The sequence below is a fragment of the Chiloscyllium punctatum genome, chromosome 52 (assembly GCF_047496795.1).
Source record: "Chiloscyllium punctatum isolate Juve2018m chromosome 52, sChiPun1.3, whole genome shotgun sequence".
NCBI lineage: Eukaryota > Metazoa > Chordata > Chondrichthyes > Orectolobiformes > Hemiscylliidae > Chiloscyllium > Chiloscyllium punctatum.
In genome coordinates, this window is record NC_092790.1 from 4,539,668 (window position 1) to 4,548,864 (window position 9,197).

Sequence of the window (9,197 nt, forward strand, 5' to 3'; positions counted from 1 at the left end):
GTTCACCATCATCAACATCGACCTGGCAAAGGAAACACTTACCACACTTTTAGAAGAGACCATCACACACACCAACCACCATCAATCACATTACCAACGAAAACATCATGAAGCTTGTGGACATGTGCCTCACCACCCACTTTACTTTCAACAACATAGTCTACAAACTAACCAACGGCACACCCATGGAATCTCCGCTGTCAGGATTCATAGCAGACACGGTAATGCAAAGACTTGAACAAACAGCCCTACCAACAATCAAACCAAAATCTGGGTCCGCTACGCAGATGATACCTTCGTCATCACAAAACGAAACAATATAGTAAAGACATTTAACATCATCAACAACACCCTCACAGGCATAATGTTCACGAAGGAGGATGAAACCGACAACAAACTCGCATTCCTGAACGTCACAGTAGAAAGAAAGGACAACGGAGTACTACAAACCTGCGTATACAGAAATCCGACAAAAACACTGACCAAATACTTATCTACACCAGCAACCATCCCAACACACACAAACGAAGCTGGAAAAGAACACGATTCCAAAGAGCCACCACACACTGCAGCACAGACGCACTTCGGAAAACAGAGGAGAACCACCTATACAACGTATTCGAGAAGATCAGATACTCAAAAAATACACTGCGCAGTTTTCTCAAGAACAAACCACGACAAGTAGACCAAACACAGCCGGAAACCCTAACTACTTTACCATACATCAAAGAAGTTTCAGAAATGACAGCCAGACTACTAAGACCCCTCGGAATCCCAGTAAAACACAAAGCCACCAACACTCTCAAACAAAAACGAACAAACTTAAAAGACCCAGTACAACCCATGGACAAAACCAACGTCATCTGCAAAATGCCATGCAACGACTGCCACAAAAACTACGCAAGACAACAGGAAGAAAGTTAGCCACCAAGATATACGAACACCAGCTAACCACAAAAAAACACGACCTTCTCTCTCTCGTAGCCCTACTCACGGATTAATAATACCAGCATTTCGACGGGGACAGCACATCTATCCTGGGACAGGCTAAGCAAAGACACGCCAGAGAATTCCGAGAGGCCTGGCACTCCAACCACAATGCCATAAACAAACACATAGATCTGGATTCCATCTATCAACTCCGCAGTAAACGAACAGGAAATGACATCACCACAAAACCCCAGGAACCCCATCTAGGAGAAAGATATAAATAGAAAGCAGGAGACGAGAGCTTCACTTCACTTGGAAGTCACCACTGATGATGATGTTACCTAGCCAGGTAATTAAACGTCTGGATATTTTCATTATCCCAAGGCAACCTACATTTCAATGCGGTTTAGTCAACAGGCTCAAACGATTCTTTGAGATTGTGTAATAGCGTCAGTGCACAAAAACTGACCGTTGGTGTTCCAGTTTAAATACGACAGCTGTGATCATCTTAAAACGACACCATTGGAAGCCGCTGATGATAGCGAGGAGAATGGGATTCGAACCCACGCGCGCAGAGCGCAATGGATTAGCAATCCATCGCCTTAACCACTCGGCCACCTCGTCACAGGTGTCTCGAAAGCTATGACCCTATGAATAATTGAATTGCGTAAATTATGCAGAGCAGCAGATATTTCTCCCTGGTGTTGGTGAAATGATAAAATAACAAAGTACGGTTCCAAGACTATGGTCTGACCCCTAGGTTGTGGGGCAAGTGCACTCCAACTGTCACACTGTGCACACAGTGATCTGAACAAAAATTAGGAAATGACTATGTAACAAGGTCTGTTGAATTCTGTGAAGATTTGTAGTCAACGGAATGAAGAACCCGAGACAGCAGGAGGTTTTCTTTCAATAAAGAGTTGGACAGAGCTCTTAAGGATGTTGGAATCAAGGGTTATGGGGATAAGGCAGGAACAGATACAGATTGAGGATGTTCAGCCATAATCATAATGAATGGTGGTGCTGGCTCGAAGGGCAGAATGGCCTACTCCTGCACCTGCTGTCTATTGTCTATTAAATTGCCTGTGAGGAATTATTTTCCAGACTAGAGGAGAGCGCATAGTGCTCAATGTCATTATTCGGAACACCTAACTTCCGCTCAGATGTTTTTGACACTCACTTGTGTACAGAACAGACAATTTCAAAATCCAAAATAAGGCTAAACTGACAATTGAACTCAAGAATGCAAAAACCTTGATATGTATCATTTTCCTGGGCCGTGGGTCACCAAATCACTGTATGATCACAGCAAAACAGTGAGCAATTGTCAGAAGGAAAATGAGTGCAGTGCCAGAGCGCATGCTGGGAGCAGCAGGTGACACACGGGGAAGTGCATTTCCCACAACAGGAACACTTCCTGAACAGCGGACTGCAGTGGAAGAATTCAGAGGGGGTTTACACTATGAAATTCGATGCCAGAGACACAATGGAGATCTGTCATTGAGTCTGTTAAAGATGAAGATTTTAAGATTTCTACAGATGCAACTCAAAACAAAAAGCTCATGTATTAGTGAAGGCAATAGATGAAATCGTACAATTCATCAATCTATCCATCTTTACAATGAGAACCTCACCATTTTCCTCACGCCGGGTCAGAACCACTGGTGAAGATAATCATATAACCCCCGTTACTAGCCATGGAATCAGAGAAACTCGGTTTCCCAAACGTTAAGGTAAAAGCAGGAATGTGGAGGTAAGCATTAATGTGTTGCTCCTGTGCTGAAGGTGACCAGTGCACGGTATCTCTGTTCCAGTATAGTGGGGTGTGCTGTGTCGAAGTTTGAATTCTGAGCCTCACATGGAGCAGCTTCAATTTGTCGTTGTCTTGAGGGGTACGGACAGAAGGTGATATTGAGCAAAGCCAAGTTTTTGGGAAAATACCCGTGTTTGTGGATTGAGAAACAACCTTTTCTGGATAATGGCTCCTTGATCAACAAACATACTGCAAGGATCGACAATGTGAAGAGACATGTGTGGAGAGAGAGCCGAAGGTGATTTTTCACAAGATGGATAACGTTTCCGATGTGCACTACATTAAATTCCGGGAAAATAGATGTTGAACTGGTTTCATGTTCCACAGTTTGTTGCAAACTCACAAAGGTTATTGCAATAATAAAAAAAGAAATCACATTGCCCGTTTGAATATTGTGTTGAACTGAATGTTGGTCTGAGCATATTTTATCTTAAATGGAGTGCTGCAGAGAAGTGCAGAGGGTGAACAAGACAAAAGGACAGAGTCTTCTTGGTGGATTTCTTGGCTGGAGTTAAGATTGTACGAAATGTACATAACGTCATGCAAATGTGGTCAAATCTTTAAAGTAGGTGTTGCGTCTTCAAGTGGATATAACTTCTGTCTGCAGTTATTTTACGACATAAGCTCTATTTACAGCGTTTCACCTTGAATAATACGCCACACCTGACCAAACCATGATCTTGTTATACTCAGTCTTATTCAGTTGTACGTGTTCATGAAATGACTTTGTGTCTGAAGTCAACAAATTCGAAATTGTTACGCAACCACACTGACTTTCACTCAATGGTAAATTCTCTTCTTGTACGTTTGTTCGTGTATCTTTTAAAACACTCTGAAGTCAGCTTCTACTTTTTATTTCTGGAAAGTCGTTCCCGAATTAAATAACTCTATTGAGTGGAAGAAACTCTCTTCCAAACTTTTCTTAATCATTCACTAATGGTTTTCAAGCTCTAACGAAAGTTATTTATTCACTCGAAAGAAGGAATTTCCCCGATGTACTCTTTCAAACCTCGCGTTATGTGAAAATCTCATTTGTTTACTTCAAACATGCGTATTTCTGCTCCAGCATTTCCAACGTTCGTGAATAAACTCTTTCATTCATTCTATCATCCCGTTTGTATCCTTTCTGATATTTTTATGTCTCAGTAAACAACGTCACTTGGCTTTCTAATATCTTGCTATCCAGGAAACAGCTTCTGTCCCCTTTCTAACTTCTTCACATGTTTTGGTGGATAATGAGGACAAGGATTGCACACAATGTCCCCACTGAGTGTGACGAAATGATTTTACTGTTACACTATGAACTCTTTGCTTTTCAAATATGACGCCTCTATTTATGAACTCCAATAAGGTAAATTACTATCTATCCAGTTCATGAATATCGTCTCCATGGAGACGAAAATTTTCCATCACTTCCTTTATTCTTCCAAGGAATGTCTGAAAGGTTTGTAAGGCCAACATCTCTAAATCCCCGTGTCCGGAGTCAGTCTCAGCTATTTCTGAAGGTGACTGAAGTTCAAATACTTCATAGTGTGTCTCCCGTCATTCCAGTGCAGACTGGTTCTGGACAGTAAATGCCATCACCAAAGGCTACAGTGAATCTGAAATCAACAGTTTTCACAAAGTAATTGTCGTAGCTATTGTGTATCGTATGTCCGTGTTCTTGTTCAATTTGTTCATCATTTCATGGGTCTCTGCATTGAATTCTACCGAATGATTAATTTGTGAATGGAGACATTCCCTTCACCACTCATTCGAAACTCCATGGAACATTGAAAGATTTTACTCATACGCTTCCAGAGGACAGTCCTGCCATTACTGGGATGAATCAGTGAACATTCCCCACGTATCCTCGAAGGCAAGGATTTCCTTTTGCATTTTAGGAGATCATTACAGCACTGAGTCCCATGTGTGCATTTATGAAAACCAAATCAGTTGCAGCAACACTTTAAAATGAAGGTTTTGCTATCTGCTTGCACTGGTTGTCCCAAACATTACATTCCATATTGTGGAATGTTTGTGGATGAAAGCACTTTCTGAATCTTGAGCAATTATATTTCAGTTTTGTCAAGAAATTATCATTCGCTATTCTCTATTTCCCTATCAGTTTCTCGTTTTATATCCCGTATTTTATCAGTTTTTCTTAATTTTTCAAAAATTTCAATCAATCTCTCACCTGATTACCAATCCGAGAGAATGCCACAATTTTGTCAATTTATATGCAGTGCAGCTGTCGGGCGCGGTGACCAAGTGGAAAGGCATTGGTCACGTGAACCAAATAAAAGGAGCCGCCTGGTGGAATCTGTCCGTTCCATCACAGTCATATTTAAAACATTTAACGTAATCTTTAGCCAAATCATATTGGCAGAAAATAAGAAAACAAAAACGAAAAAATTGCTGATGTTGAAAATCAAACAAAAACAGACGTTGCTGTAATATTTCAGGACGTCTGGCAGCATCTGTGGAGAGACGGACCCAATGGATGTGAAACGTTAACTGTGATTCATCGGCACAGATGCTGCCAACACACCTTTGATTTTACAGCAATTTCTGTTTTTGTTTCAGATTGGCAGATTTTGTCGCAGTCCATGAGAACCGTGCTCATTAGAATCAAAGAGACAGCATGGACCTCGTAGTGTGAAATGAGGCAGTAATAATGAATGAGTGGAGAGTGTTGCACTGGAAAAGCACAGCGGGTCAGGCAACTTCCGAGGAGCAGGAGAATGGACGATTTAGGCATAAGTCATTCATCAGGAATTAGGCTTGTGAGTCGGGCAGAGGATCAAAGCTGAAGCCAGATGCCAACTGGCAGGCACCTTCTCCTACAGACCACGGTCACAAACTCTCCTCCCCTCACCAAACCATCATCTCCCAGACCATCCACAGTCTCATCACCTCTGGGCATCTCCCATCCACAACCTCCAACCTCATTGTCCGTGAACCACGCACTCCACGATTCTACCTCCTTCCTAAGATTCACAAACCTGACTGCCCCAGTCGACCTATTGTCTCATCCTGAGCCTGTCCCATCCGAATAATCTCTTCCCACCTCGACACAATCGTCTCTCCCCAGTTCAGGAAATGCCCACTTACATTCGTGACACCCCTATGCACTTCACCTCCTCCAAGGTTTTCGTTTCCCTGGCCCTCAACGCGTCATCTTCACCATGGACATCCAGGCCCTGTACAAATCCATCTGCCATGACAGAAGTCTGCAAGCCTTCTATTTCTAAATCTCAAACCATTCCAACCAGTACCTTTCCACAGACATCCTCATCCACCTGGCTGAACTGGTCCTCACAATCAACAACTTCTCTTTCCAATTTTCCCACTTCCTCCATCAAAACTGGTAGCCATGGGCACCCGCATAGGACCGAGCTATGCCTGGCGGTTTGTCAGATAAGCGGAACTGTCCATCTTTCGCAATTACACAGGCACCTGTTCCTCCGCTGCATTGATGAATGTTTGGAGCCACTTGGCGCTTCAACGAGAAGGTTTATTAGATCACCAACTATACCAACACCTTCCACTCCAACCTCAAATTTATCCGGATCATCTTGGCAACTTCTCTCACCTTCCTGGACCGCTACATCACTGAGTCTGGTTACTGACTAATTACAGACATATACTACAAGCCCTCCGACTCCCACATGTATCTAGACTACATCTCCTCCAAACCTATCTCGTGTAAGAACGCCATTCCTTATTCCCAATTCCTCCACCTCCAGCACATCTGTTCGCAGGATGACCAATTTCACCTCAGAAAGAGCCAGTTGGTCTCCTTCTTCCACGATCACAACTTGCCTTCCCACGTGGTTGACAGCGCCCTCGAGTTCATCACCTCCATTTCACACACCACCACCCTTGAAGCCACGCCTCTCAACACAACAAAGACAGAACCACCTGGTGCTCACCTTACACCCCATCAAACTCCGCATAAACGCATCATATTCTGCCACTGATGCCACCTCCAAACAGACACCACCACCAGACATATATTTCACTGCCCAGCCCTGCCAACATTCCGTAAAGACCATTCCCTCCATGTCCCCCTCTTCAGGTCCACCAGCCCACAACCCTCTCCTGGCACATTTCACTGCCACCAAAGGAAGGGTGAAACTAGCACCCACACCACTCCCCTCACCTCAGCCAAGGCCGGAATGGATCAATCCACATCCATTAGAAATTCCCCTGAACAGCTACCAATGTCATCTAATGAATCCGTTGCGCCCAGTGCGGTCTCCTCAAATCAGAGAGACAGGAATCCTTCTTGCAGATCATTTCAGAGAACATCTCTGGGACACCCGCACCCACCACCTTTACCGTCCCGTGGCTGAACACGTCCACTCCCCCTCCTACCCCATCAAAGACATACAGGTCCTGGACCTCCTCCACTGCCAAGAGTTACCACCCAACGCCTGAAGGAGGGACGCCACACATTCGGCTTGGGACCCTTACATCACACGGGATAAATGTGAATTTGAACAGTTACCTCATTTCCCCTCCCGCAAGCCCAAGGCTTCAACTCGGCACCGCCCTCTCGACCGATTCCATCACTGCCATTTCTGACCTATTTTCTTCACCCTCCTATTCTTTTGCTTTCCAGCTATTTCCCCTCAATCCCCCACACCATTTATCTTTCAGCCCCGACTCACCAGCCTTATTCCTGATGAAGGGTTTAAGCCGGAAACTTGAATTCTCCTTCTCCTCGGATGCTACCTGATCTGCTGTGCTTTTCCAGCATCACACTACCAACTCTGATCTCCAGCATCTGCAGCCCTAACTTTATCCTTGGAATTATCAATGACCTTAGAGTGAATATATCCCTCGATTGCAGTGATCACAGTGTGACTGAATTTTCCATTTATTTTGGGTGAGGGCAGGCTGGATCTGAGACGAGTGCTTAACATCTCAACAACGGGAATGGTATCAGATAGCGAATTTAGGGCGGGCTGAAGTGAATTGGAAAATCCTGTCAGAAGATGGGTCAGTACAACTGCATCACATCACCCAGACTGGAAAAGACACGCAGAAATAGAAAATCAACTTCAGTGCAGGCACAATGACAGGTGAAGTGGAAAGGAGACAATACAACACACTGATGTGCAGTGGAATTATTTATGTGAAAGGATTCGATATATAAGCTACACCTTTACATATGGACTGCCCTCACATTGGGAAAAAGGAATTTCCTGCAGTGTAACGGCGATATTTGCCTGTGACATCACAACGTTGAGAGACACTGACATAGTTTCTTCTGTAGCAGCGTGGCCTAGTAAAAGCATGATCGTCCCATCAACCAGAATTCAATACTTCAAAGCTCTCCACTGCGCTGTACAACTTATTTGCTGCTCCTGTAGTCAGATCTCAATCGCTTCACTGTGTATCTTCTTCTGCTTCCTGCTTCAGGGAAACACTTGAAACGTGAACAAATCCACTTTCCACTTTCACCAACTTTTGCAACTCCCGAGTTGGCACAGATACGAGTGACCGATTGGCCTTCTCGAGCGCTCTCACTCTGGTATGATCTGAATGATAAAGTAGATTGTGTCTGATCTGGAGAATGTCCCCACGCGGGACGGTGCTGTTTATCCCATCCCCATGGACTGGGCTGTCTCTATTGGAAGAGTATTCAGCCATTTCCCTCCAAATGCAGGCATTATGAGGGGATGTAAATGCGGATATGCTCTGAAGCTTCCTCTCACGGGCACAGCCAGGTGCATGAGCGCCGCTGGAACTTAGCAACTTTGATTGCGAACTTCCTCCAAATATCATTTATTTGAGAGGGAGAGAAAGGTGCTGAGCTGGTGGGAAAGAGAGAAATGGGCTGTGGACTCTCTTCCCTCAGTAAAATTCAAATAAGTGCATTTTTGTGCTGCCCATTTGATGTTCAGAATCAATCTTCACAGAACAATCCAGCAGAAAGGCTTTTGTTTCAGAGGCGTCGGTTTCTTTGCTGCAATCGGGCATCAGTTAACATCTGAGTCCCAACTGTCCCAGATGAAGCGACTCTGAATGAAACCGTCACTCAATGAGAACCATCCCCACAGCCAGGATCTGCGGGGCTGCAGGCAGTCCAAAGCGGAAGGGAGGATTAAAAACGAGCCATTATTTCTCCCTCAGCCACTCTGTCACAGAGACAGGGAGAGGGACGGCAGAGACATGTGACGTCATTCACGTGCCGACAGAAGCCGTTCAGCCCATCGAGTCCACGGTAAATCTCTATCGCTTGCTTCTCTCTGAGGTTATTCATCATCAGTGCTGCATGTCCTAATAATAAGGAACTGCATCTGTCTGGAAATGCTGTCTCCAAAATACTGAACCACATGTCATTCACGGCTATTCATTTCACCGGAGGACCCTGCAGTGTGACACAGCGTGGGAAAGAACTGCAAGGCTGTTAAAACAATGACTGCAGATGCTGGAAATCACATTCTGGATTAGTGGTGCTGGA

The 9,197-nt window shown here is 44.4% G+C and overlaps 1 non-coding gene across 1 annotated transcript; it reads right to left on the reverse strand.

Moving 5' to 3' along the window:
- Positions 1-1,472: 1,472 nt before the first annotated feature.
- On the reverse strand, positions 1,473-1,554 carry trnas-gcu (transfer RNA serine (anticodon GCU)). Its single transcript has one exon. It is a non-coding gene; the product is annotated as a tRNA-Ser (tRNA).
- Positions 1,555-9,197: the final 7,643 nt, after the last annotated feature.